The 20,129-nt window shown below is 47.4% G+C and overlaps 1 long non-coding RNA gene across 2 annotated transcripts in view; it reads left to right on the forward strand.

Annotated features, from left to right (window-relative positions):
- The window catches only part of LOC144600319 (uncharacterized), a 20,737-nt gene extending 820 nt beyond the window's left edge, over positions 1–19,917 (forward strand). Inside the window, exons 2-3 of one of the 2 annotated variants that reach the window (XR_013548116.1) lie at positions 12,333–12,550; positions 19,825–19,917. This is a non-coding gene — a long non-coding RNA (uncharacterized LOC144600319). Of the gene's footprint in view, positions 1–12,332; positions 12,551–13,114; positions 13,303–19,824 lie in introns of those variants that run through there. The other variant, XR_013548117.1, reaches the window with a different exon arrangement.
- Positions 19,918–20,129: the final 212 nt, after the last annotated feature.

Here is a 20,129-nt window from a genome sequence, read left to right on the forward strand (position 1 = left end):
AATGTAATTGGATCTACTTGGCCAATACTGCCGAGAGAGAGATGAGAGACTGTCAGAAGCCAAGACTGCCCACACACAAGGAAGCAACACTGGGTGTGACCCACGTCTCCTTGTCAACTCCGAGATCAATACAAGGAATAGCATCAGTCATTATACATGGCCTTGCACTCTGTCAGCTGGGAGAAACTATGCTAAACCCTCCTGGCTTTGGCCATCCGAAGAAACTCATCGTTATTTGAAGACAGATGCAAAATGCTGGAGTAACTCGGCGGGACAGGCAGCATCTGTGAAGATGGAGGAATGGGTGACGTTTCGGGGTCGAGACCCTTCTTCAGACTCCCATCTCATTTGCTCTCATCTCTGTTTGAAGTCTGCTGCACAGAGTTGAAGAGAAATTCTGCACAGAAGGAGGAACATCAACCGAAGAGTCCATGTTGGCCAACAAGCACCCATTTACACTAAATTAACCCTTTATTCTCCCCTCTCTAGTTTAGTTTGGAGATACAACCGCGAGATAGGCCCTTCGGAGAAACCACACGCAGGTCACGGGAGAATGTACAAACTCCGCACACAGGTACACAGGTACACAGGTACAAACACAGGCTCGTCTCAATGTGGAGTACACACTTTAGTTTAGAGGTTGACCCACCGAGTCCGCCCACACATTAACACTATCCTATACCTTCACCTACATACCAGGGACAATTTTTACATTTACCAAAACCAATCAATAGAGTATAGACGGAAGATCTCGGAGCAAACCCACGCAGATTCACGGGGAAAACGTACAAACTCCGTACAGACAGCACCCGCAGTCGGGATCGAACCCGGGTCTCCGGCGCTGCTGCGTTCGCTGTCAAGCAGCAACTCTACCGGTGGTGGAAGCTAGTGGGGCAGACAACATCTGTGGTTGCAGGATGCAGATCCACCTCTTTGCCTCCACAGATGCCGCTCTACCAACCGGGTTCCTCCAGCAGCCTGCTGTTTGTGCCAGATTACAGTATCTGCAGTATCCAGTGTCACAATCTCAATGCAGGCTGGTGTTAAACTGCAGTTGTTTAAAGGCAGACACAGAATGCTGGTGTAACTCAGCAGGTCAGGCAGCATCTCTGGAGAGAAGGAATGGGTGACGTTTCGGGTCGAGACCCTTCTTCAGACTGAATTAGTCGGAGGGAAGAGGAATGATCAGTCTGAAGAAGGGTCTCGACCCGAAACGTCACCCATTCCTTCTCTCCAGAGATGCTGCCTGTCCCGCTGAGTTACTCCAGCATTGTGTGTCTACCTTCGATTTAAACCAGCGTCTGCAGTTCGTTCCTATGCAGTTGTCTAAATCGTTCTTGCCGCAGTGTCGCACTTCGCTACAAGGCTACAAGAGGACCAGGGCTGGGAACTGAATATTCAGGGGTACACAACGTATAGAAAAGACAGACAGGTGGGCAGAGGGGGTGGGGTTGCTCTGATGGTAAGGAATGATATTCATTCCCTTGCAAGGGGTGACATAGAATCAGGAGATGTTGAATCAGTATGGATAGAAATGAGAAATTGTAAGGGTAAAAAGACCCTAATGGGAGTTATCTATAGGCCCCCAAACAGTAGCCTCGACTTAGGGTGCAAGTTAAATCAGGAGATAAAATTGGCGTGTCAAAAATGTAATGCTACGGTGGTTCTGGGAGATTTCAACATGCAGGTAGACTGGGAAAATCAGGTTGGAAATGGACCCCAGGAAAGAGAGTTTGTAGAGTGCCTTCGAGATGGATTCTTAGAACAGCTTGTACTGGAGCCTACCAGGGAGAAGGCAATTCTGGATTTAGTGTTGTGTAATGATCCTGATCTGATAAGGGGACTAGAGGTAAAAGAGCCATTAGGAGGCAGTGATCACAACATGATAAGTTTTACTCTGCAAATGGAAAGGCAGAAGGGAAAATCGGAAGTGTCGGTATTGCAGTATAGCAAAGGGATTACAGAGGCATGAGGCGGGAGCTGGCCAAAATTGATTGGAAGGAGGCCCTAGCAGGGAAGACGGTAGAACAGCAATGGCAGGTATTCCTGGGAATAATGCAGAGGTTGCAGGATCAATTTATTCCAAAGAGGTGGAAAGACTCTAAGGGGAGTAAGAGACACCTGTGGCTGACAAGGGAAGTCAGGGACAGCATAAAAATTAAGGAGAGGAAGTATAACATAGCAAAGAAGAGTGGGAAGACAGAGGATTGGGACTCTTTTAAAGAGCAACAAAAGTTAACTAAAAAGGCAATACGAGGAGAAAAGATGAGGTACGAGGGTAAACTAGCCAATAATATAAAGGAGGATAGCAAAAGTTTTTTTAGGTACGTGAAGAGGAAAAAAATAGTCAAGGCAAATGTGGGTCCCTTGAAGACAGAAGCAGGGGAATTTATTATGGGGAACAAAGAAATGGCAGACGAGTTAAACCGTTACTTTGGATCTGTCTTCACTGAGGAAGATACACACAATCTCCCAAATGTTCTAGGGGCTGGAGAACCTAGGGTGATGGAGGAACTGAAGGAAATCCACATTAGGCAGGAAATGGTTTTGGGTAGACTGATGGGACTGAAGGCTGATAAATCCCCAGGCCTGATGGTCTGCATCCCAGAGTACTTAAGGAGGTGGCTCTAGAAATAGTGGAAGCATTGGAGATCATTTTTCAATGTTCTATAGATTCAGGATCAGTTCCTGTGGATTGGAGAATAGCAAATGTTATCCCACTTTTTAAGAAAGGAGGGAGAGAGAAAACGGGTAATTATAGACCAGTTAGTCTGACATCAGTGGTGGGGAAAATGCTGGAGTCAATTATAAAGACGAAATTGCTGAGCATTTGGATAGCAGTAACGGGATCGTTCCGAGTCAGCATGGATTTACGAAGGGGAAATCATGCTTGACAAATCTACTGGAATTTTTGAGGATGTAACTAGGAAAATTGACAAGGGAGAGTCAGTGGATGTGGTGTACCTCGACTTTCAGAAAGCCTTCGACAAGGTCCCACATAGGAGATTAGTGGGCAAAATTAGGGCACATGGTATTGGGGGTAGGGTACTGACATGGATAGAAAATTGGTTAACAGACAGAAAGCAAAGAGTGGGGATAAATGGGTCCCTTCGGAATGGCAGGTAGTGACCAGTGGGGTACCGCAAGGTTCGGTGCTGGGACCCCAGCTATTTACGATATACATTAATGACTTGGACGGAGGGATTAAAAGTACCATTAGCAAATTTGCAGATGATACTAAGTTGGGGGGTAGTGTGAATTGTGAGGAAGATGCAATAAGGCTGCAGGGTGACCTGGACAGGTTGTGTGAGTGGGCGGATACATGGCAGATGCAGTTTAATGTAGATAAGTGTGAGGTTATTCACTTTGGAAGTAAGAATAGAAAGGCAGATTATTATCTGAATGGTGTCAAGTTAGGAGGAGGGGGAGTTCAACGAGATCTGGGTGTCCTAGTGCATCAGTCAATGAAAGGAAGCATGCAGGTTCAGCAGGCAGTGAAGAAAGCCAATGGAATGTTGGCCTTCGTAACAAGAGGAGTTGAATATAGGAGCAAAGAGGTCCTTCTACAGTTGTACCGGGCCCTGGTGAGACCGCACCTGGAGTACTGTGTGCAGTTTTGGTCTCCAAATTTGAGGAAGGATGTTCTTGCTATGGAGGGCGTGCAGCGTAGGTTCACTAGATTAATTCCCGGAATGGCGGGACTGTCGTATGTTGAAAGGCTGGAGCGATTGGGCTTGTATACACTGGAATTTAGAAGGATGAGGGGGGATCTTATTGAAACATATAAGATAATTAGGGGATTGGACACATTAGAGGCAGATAACATGTTCCCAATGTTGGGGGAGTCCAGAACAAGGGGCCACAGTTTGAGAATAAGGGGTAGGCCATTTAGAACGGAGATGAGGAAGAACTTTTTCAGTCAGAGGGTGGTGAAGGTGTGGAATTCTCTGCCTCAGAAGGCAGTGGAGGCCAGTTCGTTGGATGCTTTCAAGAGAGAGCTGGATAGAGCTCTTAAGGATAGCGGAGTGAGGGGGTATGGGGAGAAGGCAGGAACGGGGTACTGATTGATAGTGATCAGCCATGATCGCATTGAATGGCGGTGCTGGCTCGAAGGGCTGAATGGCCTACTCCTGCACCTATTGTCTATTGTCTATTGTCTATTGTTCACTTCTACCAAGCCACTCCTGCAGCTCTCTGGAGACAGACAGCACCTAGCTGCAGAAAGCAGGAACAACCCATGGCAAATATGCTGACAGATCCTCAAGACAAATTCCCACTAATCTTCAGGTAGACACAAAATGCTGGGGTAACTCAGCGGGTCAGGCAGCATCTCTGGACAGAAGGAATGGGTGACGTTTCGGGTTGAGACCCTTCTTCAGACTGATCTTCAGTAATCTTCAGACTGTTCAGTTCTAGAGAACATTGAATATCCGTGATGGAGTCTGGATCCAAAATGGGGCCAAGGAATAACATTTAAACTTAGTTTAATACTTTATTTATTTATGTTTATTAGGCACCAAAGACAATTAGGTAAGTCTCCTTTTTGGAAGAATATGTAGAAATGATGCCAAGGACACACTTCTCATAGAATTTGTAGGCGGATTCATCTGTGCTATGTTTACATTGTTTTCTGTGAAGTGGGCTACAATCTGAGAACTATATTCTGTACTCATTATACTCCGTGTTTCCCCATACTCCAGCCATTGTACTTTGGGTTTGCTGATCTCCCGAGCACTTCAACTCCCCCTCCCATTCCCAGTCTGACCTTTCTGTCATGGGCCTCCTCCAGTGCCATAGTGAGGCCCACCGGAAATTGGAGGAACAGCACCTCATATTTCGCCTGGGCAGCTTGCAGCCCAGTGGTATGAACATTGACTTCTCCAACTTTAGATAGTTCCTCTGTCCCTCTCTTCCCCTCCTCCTTCCCAGATCTTCCTCTATCTTCCTGTCTCCACCTATATCCTTCCTTTGTCCCGCCCCCCTGACATCAGTCTGAAGAAGGGTCTCGACCCGAAACGTCACCCATTCCTTCTCTCCTGAGATGCTGCCTGACCTGCTGAGTTACTCCAGCATTTTGTGAATAAATACCTTCGATTTGTACCAGCATCTGCAGTTATTTTCCTATAGTACTTTCGGTTTGGCTTGATGTTATGTACAGTATTATCTGATTTGAATGGGAAGTATACTAAACAAAGCTTTTCACTCTATACATGACAATAATAAACCTAAATCTCGCTATGTGCAGGAAGGAACTGCAGATGCTGGTTTACACCGAAGATAGACACAAAATACTCTTTAAATCGGGTTTAAATCGAAGGTAGACACACAATGCTGGAGTGACACAGCGGGTCAGGCAGCATCTGTGGAGGGATAGGCAACATCTCTGGATAGAAGGATTAGGTGACGTTTCAGGTCGAGACCTTTCTTCGGACTGAGTCGGGGAGAGGAAGACACAGAGATAAGGAGGTGTGAGGTGTGAAAAAGAGACATCAAGGGGGATGTTATCAAGGAAAATGTAGAATAGATCATTGTTAGTTAGGAGAAGATGACCACGAAGCAGATGAGATAAAATCTAATCAGGGGGACAGTCAGACTGGTCGGAGAACTGGTCAGAAGAGGGAGGGATGGAGAGAGAGGGAAAGCAAGGATCACTTGAAGTTAGAGAATTCAATATTCATACCGTTGGGGTGTAACCTGCCCAAGCGAAATATGAGATGCTGTTCCTCCAATTTGCGCTGGGCCTCACTCACTCTGACAATAGAAGAGGCCCAGGACAGAAAGGTCAGTGTGGGAATGGGAGGGAGAGTTGATGTGCTGAGCTGTGTTGTGTATGTGAGACAAGTGCCCATTGGCAGATCCCAATGTAATCAAACTTTCAGGTTTGGCTGGATATTCCGACTGAACAGGAAAAAATAACTCAGGAGTGCCTCATGTCTGGGTTTTAAATGTAACTGCTCGCTGTACCCTACGCTAAGTTACTGCGTCTTCAGCACTGTACGAGCTAGGCCAACGAGTGGTGACATGTAGGTAAACACAGACAACTCTGATCGCATGAAGGAGGCAGATGGCAGAAACACAATGGCAGATTCACTAGTTATTTCTATGAACCAGAAGCTCCGAAGGACCCACAAAGAACAGGCTTAGGGATTTAGATCGCAGGTCAATGAATAGATTCCACAGAATATTAAGGAGTTATGTCTGAATGCAACAAGGCAAAGACAAAATTCAGACATGGCCTAATAAGTGGCAAGAAATATCTGCGTCACAGATGTGTCAGGCAGTGACCGTCTCCAGGGATAGAGTCTAACTACCTACCCGTGATCAGCATTGACAAGTATCCCACCAGGGTCACCACTGGCACCTTCAACATTGTGGCTCCATTGTGGCGCAGTTCAGAGACTAAGTATCCAACACCACTGTGGCCTTTCCACCATCACAAGGCTCAACATCAGTAAACGTGGCACAGCGGTAGAGTTGCTGCCTTACAGCGAATGTAGCGCCGGAGACCCGGGTTCGATCCCGACTACGTGTGCTGCCTGCACAGAGTTTGTACGTTCTCCCCGTGACCTGCATGGGTTTTCTCCAAAGACATGTAGGTAAACACAGACCTAGTGGGTGTAGTGTAGCGTTCTCAACAACTCTCAAACCTGCATTCCCTTCCACCAAAAGCCTCTCCCTGGGGTACAGTCCCAGCTCTCCCTGGGTACGGGCATACGGGGTAATTCTCGGAGGTCTAAAAACTCTAAGATACACTCTGAAATGATTCTGGCTAGGAAGCCTACTTGTTGTAGTCACGTTGTCATTAATCATACAGCACAGAAACAGGCCCTTCAGCCCATCTTGCTGCCAACCAATCCTATCAACAATCCTTAGACTTTCCCACTCCCTTGCTTGGGGGTGACTTAAGTGGCTCATGAGACCACCAGTCAGCGTACTTTGGCGTGTAGAAGGAAACCAGAGCACGCGTTGGAAACCAAGAAAGTCCCAACGAGGACATGCAAACTCCACGCATGTGGCACCTGAGGTCAGGATTGAACCTTGGCCACTGAAGTTATCATATCATATCAGATATATAGAGCCGGAAACAAGCCTTTTCGGCCCTCCAAGTCCGTGCCGCCCAGCGATCCCCGTACATTAACACTATCCTACACCCACTAGGGACAATTTTTACATTTACCCAGCCAATTAACCTACATACCTGTACGTCTTTGGAGTGTGGGATGGCATTGGTTCTACTAGAGATGCCACTGTGCCATCTTTTCTCTTCGGAACCACCCGCTCTCTGCCCTGGAACACCACATGGCAAACTAACTAGCAACTCAATGGGTTACGTTCAATGATGAGGAGTGATAAGATTGGGCGTCACGGTGGCGCAGCGGTAGAGTTGCTGCCTTACAGCGAATGCAGCACCGGTGACCCGAGTCCGATCCCGACTACGGGTTCTGTCTGTACGGAGTTTGTACGTTCTCCCCGTGACCTGCGTGGGTTTTCTCCGAGATCTTCGGTTTCCACCCACACTCCAAAGACGTACAGGTATGTAGGTTAATTGGCTTGGTAAATGTAAAAATTGTTCCTAGTGGGTGGAGGATAGTGTTAATATGCAGGGATTGCTGGTCGGCGCAGACCCGGTGGGCCGAAGGGCCTGTTTCCAAGCTGTATCTCTAAACTCAACTAAATTGACGTATTCATTTTATTTATCAAATTCCTAACTAATCACTGGAAAGTCTTCAATGTAACATATATTAGTGCTAGAATGTAGAATGCTTTCTAACCTGGTAGTATCTGTGAGGTTGTAGCATGACCAGTAAAATTCTTTGTACAACATCTAACATGAGCATGATAGACAATAGACAATAGGTGCAGGAGGAGGCCATTCGGCCGTCCGAGCCAGCACCGCCATTCAATGTGATCATGGCTGATCATTCTCAATCAGTACCCCGTTCCTGCCTTCTCCCCATACCCCCTGACTCCGCTATCCTTAAGAGCTCTATCTAGTCTATGATAGTCTCTGAACTGTGTTCTTTACAGCACAAGTAAAGGGCTGTAAGCAGCTGTTGTTCCTTAAAAGATTGAGAGTGAAACAAGATTTCTTGCTTGTTACTTATTCAGAGATACAGGGAGGATACAGGCCCTTCGGCCCACCGAGTCCGCGCAGACCAGCGATTCCCACACATTAACACATTATCCTACTCACTAGGAATGATTTACAGTTTTACCAAAGTCGAACAACCTACAAACCTGCACGTCTTTGGAGTGTGGGAGGAAAACGAAGAACCTGGACAAAACCCACACACTTCGCTTGGAAAGCGTGCAAACTCCGTACAGACAGCACGCGTGGTCAGGAGCAAACCCGCGTCTCTGGCGCTGTGAGGCAGAAAATCTACCGCTGCACCACCGTGCCACCATATCTCAATATTGTAGGTGCTGAGCATTTAACAGAATGAATTGATACTAATTTGGAACTGGGTTCAGAATTCATTTAATTCCATAATCTTACAACAGGTAACAAGGAGATTGTCAATGGAATACAGGTGCTCCTCGACTTACGATGCGGTAACGTTCCGATAAACCCATCGTAAGTTGAAAATATCGTAAGTCAAAAATGCATTTAATACACTTAACCTACCGAACATCATAGCCACCTAACCTACACAACATCATAGCCACCTAACCTACACAACATCATAGCCACCTAACCTACACAACATCATAGCCACCTAACCTACACAACATCATAGCCACCTAACCTACACAACATCATAGCCACCTAACCTACAACATCATAGCCACCTAACCTACAACATCATAGCCACCTAACCTACAACATCATAGCCACCTAACCTACCGAACATCATAGCCACCTAATCTACCGAACATCATAGCCACCTAACCTACCCAACAATCATAGCCTAGTCTAACCTACCCAACATCATAGCCCAGCCTAGCTTAACTTAAACTTGCTCAGAACACTTACATTAGCCTACAATTGGGCAAAATCATCTAACACAAAGCCTACTTTATAGTAAAGTGTTGAATATCTCATGTGATTTATTGAATCCAGTACTGTACTGAAACAAACGCTGGCAGCACAGTACACTGTAGAGTATGGGTTGTTTACACTTGTGATGGCGTGGCTGACTGGGAGCTATGACTCACTGCCGTTGCCCGGCACCACGAGAGAGTATCGTACTGCATATCACTAGCCTGGGAAAAGATCAAAACTCAACATCTGAAGTATGGTTTTTGCTGAATGTGTATCGTTTTTGCATCATCGTAAAGTCGAAGCATCGTAAGTCGAGGAGCATCTCTACAGTGCAAGTCACAAAGAGATAAACTGTTATAACGCCACACTCTTTCAATTTTCATCAGTGTCTGCTTTTATCCCACTAAAGTCTTAACTAGACACTAATCTGGAGGATGACAAAAATAGGTTTGTTATTATTATCTCATGTAACGAGGTACAGTGAAAAGCTTTGTTTCGCTTGCTATCCAACTAGATAGTCATCAATATTGTAGACCATCACACCTTCTGAATGCTCTGGAACTAAATTGACCAACCAATTCTATAATTCACCCACTTTCATTCCAATTTCCATTGTAAGGGGTAGGGCTTACAGGAGTACTGTGTGCAGTTTTGGTCTCCAAATTTGAGGAAGGATATTCTTGCTATTGAGGGCGTGCAGCGTAGGTTTACTAGGTTAATTCCCGGAATGGCGGGACTGTCGTATGTTGAAAGACTGGAGCGACTAGGCTTGTATACACTGGAATTTAGAAGGATGAGAGGGGATCTTATCGAAACATATAAGATTATTAAGGGGTTGGACACGTTAGAGGCAGGAAACATGTTCCCAATGTTGGGGGAGGCCAGAACCAGGGGCCACAGTTTAAGAATAAGGGGTAGGCCATTTAGAACGGAGATGAGGAAAAACTTTTTCAGTCAGAGAGTTGTAAATCTGTGCCTCAGAAGGCAGTGGAGGCCAATTCTCTGAATGCATTCAAGAGAGAGCTAGATAGAGCTCTTAAGGATAGCGGAGTCAGGGGGTATCACGTGTGGCGGCGCCTAACGGCTGCGGCTCGCTGGCAGTCTGTTCGTCTTTTTTTCCTTTTTTTTGTTGTGTGTCGGTGTTGGGATGGTTTTTGTTTTTGTTTTTTGGCTGTGTATGTGTGGGGGGGTGGTGTGGGGGGTGGTGAGGGGGGTGGTGGGGGAAACCTTTCCTTTTTAGGTCTCTTCCTCACAGCGCGGGGCGCGGCTCGGCCGCGGGCCTTCCAACGCCCGCGGGGCCTTCCATCGCCCGGTGCGGCTCGGCCGCTGGACTTTACACCGCTGGTGCGGCTCGGCCGCGGGACCTAACATCGCCCGGCGCGGCCGCGGGACGGTTCAGCGCCAGGTGCGACTCGGCCACGGGACCTTCCATCGCCCGGCGCGGCTCGGCCGCGGGACTTTACATCGCTAGTGCGGCTCGGTCGCTGGACCTAACATCGCCCGGCGCGGCCGCGGGACGGTTCAGCGCCCGGCGCGGCTCGACTGCGGGACCTTCCATCGGCCGCGGGACTTAGCAGCGCACGGAACGGCCGCGGGGCCTTCCATCGCTCGGTCACGGGACGTTTCAGCACCCAGTACGGCTCGGCCGCGGGTCCTTCAATCGCCCGGCTGGGCCGCGGGACTTTCCAGCGCCCGGTGCGGCTCGGCCGCGGGGACATCCATCCCCTTGCGGGGACTGTGCGGGTCGGTCGGGGACGAGCTGCCTGTCCATGGGCGTGGGGAAGAGAGTGGAAGTTTTGTTGCCTCCATCACAGTGAGGGGGTGTTTGGAGTCACTGTGATGGATGTTTGTGTTGGGGTTATGTGTCTTGAGTTCTTTTTTTTTTTTCTTTTTTTTTTGTGTGTTTGACTGCAATGTAATTTCGTTCGGTACCTCGGTACCGAATGACAAATAAAGCTCTGTATTCTGTATGGGGAGAAGGCAGGAATGGGGTGCTGATTGAGAATGATCAGCCATGATCACATTGAATGGCGGTGCTGGCTCGAAGGGCCGAATGGCCTACTCCTGCACCTATTGTCTATTGTCTATTGGCTTCTCCTGGCACAGACTAGAAATTCCCAGTCCACCGACAGAGTTAGAAACCAGGAGATCTGATGGAGACAAAGGAGCTGTTAGGTATTATCTACAGAAGATAGACACAAAAAGCTGCGTTAACTCAGCGGGCCAAACAGCATCTCTGGAGAAAAGGAATATGTGACTTTTTGGGTCGAGACCCTTCTGCAGACTGGGAGTCGGGGGAAAGGGAAACGAGAGATATACGTAGACAGTGATATGGAGAGATATAGAACAAATGAATGAAAGATGAGCAAAAAAGTAACAATGATAAAGGAAACAGGCTATTGTTAGCTGTGGGCTAGGTGAGAACGAGTTACAGACAATGAGACTCAACAAGACGACTTTGAAGCTGGTACGACTTGGATGGGGGGGCATGGAGAGAGAGGGGAGATGCAAGAGTTACTTGAAGTTAGAGAAATCAATATTCATAACACTGGGCTGTAAGCTGCCCAAGCGCAATTTGAGATGCTGTTCCTCCAATTTGCGTTTGGCCTCACTCTGACAATGGTAGATACCAGGACAGAAAGGTCAGTGTGGGAAAGGGAAAGTGAATTAAAGTGTTTGGCAACCGGGAGATAGAAACATAGAAAATAGTTGCAGGAGTAGGCCATTCGGCCCTTCGAGCCAGCAGCGCCATTCAATATGTTCATGGCTGATCATCCAAAATTAGTACCCCGTTCCTGCTTTTTCCCCATATCCCTTGATTCCTTTAGCCCTAAGAGCTAAATCTATCTCTTGAAAGCATCCAGTGAATTGGCCTCCACTGCCTTCTGTGGCAGAGAATTCCACAGATTCACAACTCTCTGGGTGAAAAAGTTTTTCCTCATCTCAGTCATAAATACCCCTTATTATTAAACTGTGACCCCTGGTTCTGGACCCACCCAACATCGGGAACATGTTTCCTGCATCTAGCGTGTCCAATCTTTCAAGAATTTTATACGTTTCTATAAGATCCCCTCTCATCCTTCTAAATTCCAATGAATACAAGCCCAGTCGATCCATTCTTTCATCATATATCAGTCCCGCCATCCCGGGAATTAACCTGGTGAACCTATGCTGCACTCCCTCAATAGCAATAATGTCCTTCCTCAAATGAGGAGACCAGAATTGCATACAATACTCCAGGTGTGGTCTCACCAGGGTCCTGTACAACTGCAGTAGGACCTCCTTGCTCCTAAACTCAAATCCTCTCGCAATGAAGCCTAAAATTTAACCTCTTCTTCATTTTCAACAGATACTGACCAACCTGCTGAAGGGTTCTACTTTCATCGCTAACATGTAACCTTTCATTTGGAATCAAAAAACAGAAATAAAAAGTAAGCAGGCTGGTCTTCAGCCTCTTGGTGTCGAGACTGGAAGCCATTGTGTGTGGCAGAGAAGCTGATACATGCCCATTCCTCCAAAAGTCTTCTCACTGCACAATAGATGTCAGGAACTCATTAACAGAAGCAGGTGAGTGCCTCTTTCTCAATTTCTCGATATTGCCTCGATAGTTGAAAAGTGTAGTTACCAGCCTTGGAGGGCATCTACAACACACGATGCCTCAGAAAAGCCACCAGCATCCACAAAGACTCTTCACACCCCTGCAACAGTCTGTTCGAACTTCTACCATCGGGCAGACGATACAAGGCCTTCTACGCCCGCACCTCCAGACTCAGGAACAGCTTCATCCCCAGGGCCATAGCTGCTATGAACCGGTCCTGCTGAGCCGGATGGTCACATCGCACAGTGATCCGGCACAGATCTACTTGCACTTTATTCTGTTTTAAAACTGTTACAATTTGTTTCATTGGGTTGTTTAAATTAATACTGACTAGCTAATTAAATTATTGCATCGTATGGGAGGTGCATTCCCAATCTCGTTGTACCCCTGTACAATGACAATAAAGATATATTGTATTGTATTGTATTGTATTAAATAAATATTGCAGAGGATGAAGTCTGACGGGAATGGTGCTAAAAATTAAATCGGGCTCCATAGTTGTACAATGGGTGTTGGTATTTATTTATTACTAGACGACCCATGGACCCGTTGGGTTCCCGTTGTGAGGCCAGCAATGTAGACATCGAGGAGTTGGCGGCCTTTCCTGGAGACAGGCCCGGCGCTTCATGCCGCGGGCGCGGCGCGGACTTTAACACCGTGAAGCCCGCGGTCTCTGGTGAGAAGAGGCCGACTTGGGAGCTCCAGCCACGGAGAGTTTCAACCGTCCCGATGCGGGGAGTTTCGATCGTCCCGACGCGAGAGCCTCGGACAGTCGGCGGCGGCGACTGTGGACGGTTCAACAGCCCCGACCGCGGGTGAACAAAGAGGAAGACGATTGAACTTTATTACCTTCCATCACAGTGAGGAATGTGGAATCCGCTGTGGTGGATGTTTATGTTACATTTTATTTTATGTGGCTGTGTGTCTTGTTGCTTCTCACTCAGTATGGCTGTATGGTCACTCAAATTTCACTGTACCTTAATTGGTACATGTGACAATAAATGGATCTGGAAATCTTGAAATCTTGAGTAAGTGCATGAACATTAAAAATTGACTGTTTGTGAAGTTATTGCTTAGTTAATAAATTAATTTATTGTTTATATAATGCTGGAATGTTGTTTTTATCTCGGTCAAACTGATGCATCAGTTGGATTGAATTCGCTCAAAATGGCGGTGCTGCCCAGCAGCTGCGGCTCACCTACAGTCCGTTTGTCTTTTGTGTTTTTTTCTTGGTTTTTGTCTTAATTGTAGTGTTTTGAAGTGATGTCGTTTTTTGTGGTTGTGTACTATGTGGGAGGGGAGGGGAACTATAAAAATTGTCTCTTCCGAACGGAGACACAACCTTTTGTTTCTGGGTGGTGTCTCCGTTCCCGCTGCGGCCTACCATCGGCCAAACACCTGGAGCTGGCGGCCTCCACCTGGTTCGCAGAGCCCGCAGACCGGACTTAGCACCTGCGGCGCTGGCTGCCTCCGGAGGCTGTGGTGGCGCTGCGGGAGTGGCCGCCACTCGCCTTCGGAGGCTTCGGCCGCGGGCCGCGTGGACGTCAGAAGCTCGCAGGACCCTGGGTGGGGGCCGACATCGGGAGCTCCGGCAGCGGCAGCGTCTTTGCCCGCCCCGAATCGCGGGGCTTGGGTCGGCCCGCAGCGGACCTTTCACCGTCCGGCGCGGCCTGAAATAGGCCGCGGGATTTTCCCCGCCCGGCGGGGGCTTCAATGTCGGGAGCCACGACCGCCCCGACGTGGCAACTTCAACAGCCTGACCGCAGGAGAAGACGGCAGGGGAAGAGAAAAGACATTCTGGCCTTCCATCACAGTGAGGAGGTGACTGGAGGAGACTCACTGTGATGGATGTTTCTTTTTTTTGTTTTGTGTTGGTTGTGATTGTGTGTGTAATTGCTTATTTTTATTGCTTATTGTTGGACTGTGGGTAACGGAATTTTGTCCAAAAGACTTGTTTTTTTGGATCACGATAAAGGTTATTCTGATTCTGATTCTTCTGATGGAATTTGTTTGCAGATTTCATATAGAAGTCTGCAGAAAACGTGAATTTTTTGAACAGATTTTACTCATTCTTTTTCCTCTGCCACTCTCTCTGAGAAGTTCTGGATGGTTAGAGGTGGAGATCCTCATACAGCTGGTCTCAGATTTGCTGTTTCTTAGCGTGCATGTGAAGGAACAGAAACACCAAACGGAAATAGTACCACGCAAGCACAGTGCTATTTTCACTTTTTTTGTCTGCAACTCCGATTTTTAGCAGCACAGCAAAGGGCAAAGAAAGTAACACTTGAGCCAGCTGAAATGTATTGCATGAGTCACCCACGTTTGAAATTTGAACTTCCATGAACAAATTGAAAATAGAGATAGCCAAATCCCATCAGTATTTGTTGCATCCTCACCAAAACAATGGTCTTTAAAGAAGACGGTACCAGGCAGGATGTTGCCCAGAAGTTTGTTGGGATTCTCAAGTCCCAAGGGAACAGACCCCTTAGATGAAGGGGTTTCAGCTCTGAGTGGGCTGAGCAATGGTAGTCTTAGAGGCAGTAGACTATGGATAGAGTCAAGCAGCAGGGACCTCAGCTCCTTTGCTGTACCCTTCCAGTGAATATAAGGCCAGTCGATCCACTCTTTCATCATCTGTCAGTCCCGCTATCCCAGGAATTAACCTGATGAACCTACGCTGCACGCCCTTGATAGCAAGAATATCCTTCCTCAAATTAGGAGACCAAAACTGCACACAGTACTCCAGGTGTGGTCTCACCAGGGCCCTGTACAACTGCAGAAGGACCTCTTTGCTCCTGTACTCAACTCCTCTTGTTATGAAGGCCAACATTCCATTGGCTTTCATCACTGCCTGCTGTACCTGCATGCTTACTTTCAGTAACAGATGTACAAGCACTCCCAGGTCTCGTTGCACCTCCCCTTTTCCTAATCTGACACCATTCAGATAATAATCTGCCTTCTTGTTCTTGCCACCAAAGTGGATAACCTCACATTTATCCACATTATACTGCATCTGCTATGCATCTGCCCACTCACCCAACCTATCCAAGTCACCCTGCAGCCTCATAGCATCCTCCTTGCAGTTCACACTGCCACCCAGCTTTGTGTCATCCGCAAACTTGGAGATGTCACATTTAATTCCTTGTTCGAAATCGTTAATATATATTTTAAAATACTGGGGTCCCAACACTGAGCCTTGCGGTACCCCACTAGTCACTGCCTGCCATTCTGAAAAAGACCCGTTTGCTTCCCGTCTGCTTCCTGTCTTCCAACCAGTTCTCTATCCATGTCAATAACCTACCCCCAATACCATGCGCTCTAATTTTGCACACTAATCTCTTGTGTGGGACCTTGTCAAAGGCTTTTTGAAAGTCCAGATACACCACATCCACTGGCTCTCCCTTATCCATTCTACTTGTTGCATCCTCAAAAAATTCCAGAAGATTAGTCAACATGATTTCCCCTTCATAAATCCATGCTGACTTTGACCAATCCTGTCACTGCTTTCCAAATGCGCTGCTATAACATCTTTAATAATCGACTCAAGCATCCACCCCATGTGAGGCTAACTGGTCTATAATTCCTTGTTTTCTTTCTCCCTCCTTTCTTAAACACCATTTCATGACAAATGTGAATTTCCTTCAATTCCTCCCTCCCACTAGATCCTCGGTCCCCTAGTATTTCTGGGAGATTGTTTGTGTCTTCCTTAGTGAATACAGAACCAGAGTACTTGTTTTAACTGGTCTACCATTTTCTTGTCACCCGTTATAAATGCTACTGGTTCTGACTGCATTTGTATTCACTAACCTTTTCCCCTTCACAAATCTAAAGGAGCTTTTACAGTCAGTTTTTATATTCCCCGCAAGCTTTCTTTCATGCTCTTTTCCCCCCCTCTTAATTAACCCCTTTGTCCTCCTCTGTTGAGTTCTAAATTTCTCCCAGTCCTCCGGTTTGCCTTTTCCTCTGACCAATTTATATGCCTCTTCCTTGGCTTTAACACTATCTCTGATTTCCCTCGTTAGCCACAGTTGAGCCACCTTCCCCGTTTTATTTTTTCACCAGACAGAGATGAACAATTGTAATTCATCCATGCGGTCTTTAAATCTATGCCATTGCATCTCCACCATCAACCCTTTAAGTATAATTTGCCAGTCTATCCTAGTCAATTCCCATCTCCTTTATTCAAGTTCAGGACCCTCATCTCTGAATTAACTGTGTCACTCTCCATCCTAATGCAGAATTCCACCATATAATGGTCACTGTTGCCCAAGGGGCTTTGCACAAGATCGCTAACTAATCCTTCCTCATTACACAATACCCAGTCTCAGTCTAGGATGGCCTGCCCACTAGTCGGTTCCTCTACATATTGGCTTAGAAAACCATCCCGTATTCATTCCAGGAAATCCTCCACCACAGCGTTGTTACTAATTTAGTTGGTCCAATCTATATGTAGATTAAAGTCACCCATGATAACCGTTGTACCTTCGCTACACACATCCCTAATTTCCTGCTTGATGCTATCCCCAACCTCCCTACTGCTGTTTGCTGGTCTGTATACCACTCCAACAAGCGTTTTCTGCCCTTGGCTATTTCGCAGTTCTACCCATACCGGTTCTACAGCATCCAAGCTAATGTCTCTCCTTGCTATTGCATTAATCTCCTCTTTAACCTGCAATGCCACCCCACCTCCTCTTCCTTTCTGTCTATCATTCCTGAATATTTAATACCCCTGCATGTTTATAGTCAATAGTCAATAGTCGTTTATTTGTTACATACACATTAATGTGTAGTGAAATGAAACATTTCCCGCAGTTGAACAATAAGACCAATAAGAATAATCAATAAAAATGCAATAACACATATACAATCACAAACTAACACCAAACAAAAAGAAACATCCATCACAGTGAGTCTCCTCCAGTCCCTCCTCACTGTGATGGAAGGCCACAATGTCTTTTCTCTTCCTTGCCGTCTTTTCCCGCGGTCAGGCTGTTGGAGTTGCCACGTCGGGGCGGTTGGGGCTCCCGACATTGAAGCCCCCGCTGGGCGGTGAAAGGTCCACGGCCTATTCCAGGCCGCGCCGGATGGTGAAAGGTCCGCGGCGGGCCGACCCAAGCCCCGCGATTCGGGGCGGGCGAACACGCTGCCTCTGCCGCTGCCGGAGCTCCCAATGTCGGCCCCCACCCAGGGGCCTGCGGGCTTCCGACATCCAGGCGGCCCGCGCCGGAGCCTCCGGAGACGAGTCACAGCCGCTCCTGCAGCATCCGCAGGCAGCCAGCGCCGCAGGTGGTGAGTCCGGGCCGCAGGCTCTGCAAACCAGAGCCCCAGGTGGTCCCAGGTGCATGGCCGCTGGTAGGCCGCAGCGGGAACGGGGACACGACACAGAACAAAGGTCGCGTCTCCGTTCGGGAGAGAGAATTTTACCGTTCCCGTTCCCCCCACCCCCCCCCCCCCCCACACACACATAACATACAAACACTACACCATATTAAAACTACAATTCAGACAAAAACAACAAAAAAACACAGAAGACAGACGGACTGCAGGCAAGCCGCAGCTGCGAGGGCAGTGCTGGCTCCTCCCCAGCCTTTAGCTCCCAGCCTTGGTCACCCTGGAGCCATGTCCCTGTATCCATTACCGGACATCATATCCGTGATATAGGATATGATATAGTTGCCTCTCAGGTTCCCATTGAAGTTTTCCCCTCTCACCTTAAACTTATGTCCTCTGGTTGTTGATTCCTGATATCCTTTCACCCGACCAATCACCCGTATTATTTTATACACCCTCAGTCTCTTGCACACCAGGGAATAAAGTGTTAAGGTGCCCAATGTCTTCCAATACTCAGACCCTCAAGTCCTAGCAACATCCTGGTAAATCTTCCCTGCACTCTTTCCAACTACGGTGCGCAGCGGTAGAGTTGCTGCCTTACAGCGAATGCAGCGCCGGAGACCCGGGTTCCATCCCGACTACGGGTGCTGTCTGTACGGAGTTTGTACGTTCTCCCCGTGACCTGCGTGGGTTTTCTCCGAGATCTTCAGTTTCCCACACTCCAAAGACGTACAGGTTTGTAGGTTAATTGGCCTGGTAAATGTAAAAATTGTCCCTAGTGGGTATGATAGCATTCAAAGGAAGGTGAACAGCAGGATATGCTTTCTGTAGGCAGTGAGTATTGATGATGTAGAATGCGGCTCGCTGGCTGGCGGGCCTGGGATACCCGGCTGCTGTCCACGCCATGGCGGTCGGCGTGAAGTGCCGTTGCTGCTGGCCTGGCGTGCGGACAGACGTGCGCCATCTCTCACCTGTTTAGCGCATCGTATGTTCATGGGGAACCTGGAGCTAAAATATTTGCAGACGCCCTGATTCTGGCTCAGGATTTCGTTAGTAGCAGAGCAGTTACCTCCTGACGATCTATTGAAAGTCATCCCTCGAGCCAAACCTTTGTTTAAAACTGAGGTGAGAAAAAACTTTTTCACCCAGAGAGTTGTGAATTTGTGGAATTCTCTGCCACAGAAGGCAGTGGAGGCCAATTCACTGGATGAATTTAAAAGAGAGTTAGGTAGAGCTCTAGGGGCTAGTGGAATCAAGGGATATGGGGAGAAGGCAGGCACGGGTTACTGATTGTGGATGATCAGCCATGATCACAATGAATGGCGGTGCTGGCTCGAAGGGCCAAATGGCTTCGTCCTGCACCTTTTTTCTCTGGTTCTATGTTTAATGCTGAAACAAGATGAGAGAAGTCGTGAAGATGTACGAATAAAGGCAACAGGATAGGTACTCAAAAGGAAAAGTCTGGAGATAGGGGGAGAAGGCACAGCATTGGGAGTGGTTTAACTGCGATTAAACAGAGCGATCATTGATTCACCGCCTGAAAGTCTTCCTTCCGTGCTATAACCTTGCTATGATTCCCCGTGAGGTGGAAGTAGAATTGTCGTAAATATTCTGACAAAAGTATACAGAGGAAAATTGCCCGATGAAAAATCGACATTTTTAGCAGTTATGCATGACCATCCACTGGCAGATCAACACAACAATAACGGTAACAGTGATGGTGGGAAAGGGTCCCTGACTATTCCCAAATATAATCTCATTCTGTTTCACTCAGTCTGCCCTCCAAGCAGCTTGACCTTCTACCCTGTTGTTCCTTCATCCCAAACCAGAGCAGAATGATCCAGTGCCTCACTGTCAAAGGTGACCATTTCTGGATGAGAAATTAATCTAAGGTTTCTTTTGTCCTTTTCAGACGAACATAAAAGATGTCAAGCCTGCATTTCAAAGAAGTGCAGAGGATCATCTGCAGTGTTTTCACCATTATTTATTCCCTCAATAAACATCAGTAAAACAGATGACTTGGTCGGTCGGATTTTGCTGGCTTTACCTTGCACCAAATGTTATAGTTCCTCTGTCCCTCTCTTTCCCCTCCCCCTTCCCAGTTCTCCCACTAGTCTTCCTGCCTCTGACTACATCCTATCTTTGTCCCGCCCCCTCCCCTGACATCAGTCTAAAGAAGGGTCTCGACCCGAAACATCACCCATTCCTTCTCTCCAG

Source organism: Rhinoraja longicauda, chromosome 15, assembly GCF_053455715.1.
Source record: "Rhinoraja longicauda isolate Sanriku21f chromosome 15, sRhiLon1.1, whole genome shotgun sequence".
Taxonomy (NCBI): Eukaryota; Metazoa; Chordata; class Chondrichthyes; order Rajiformes; family Arhynchobatidae; genus Rhinoraja; species Rhinoraja longicauda.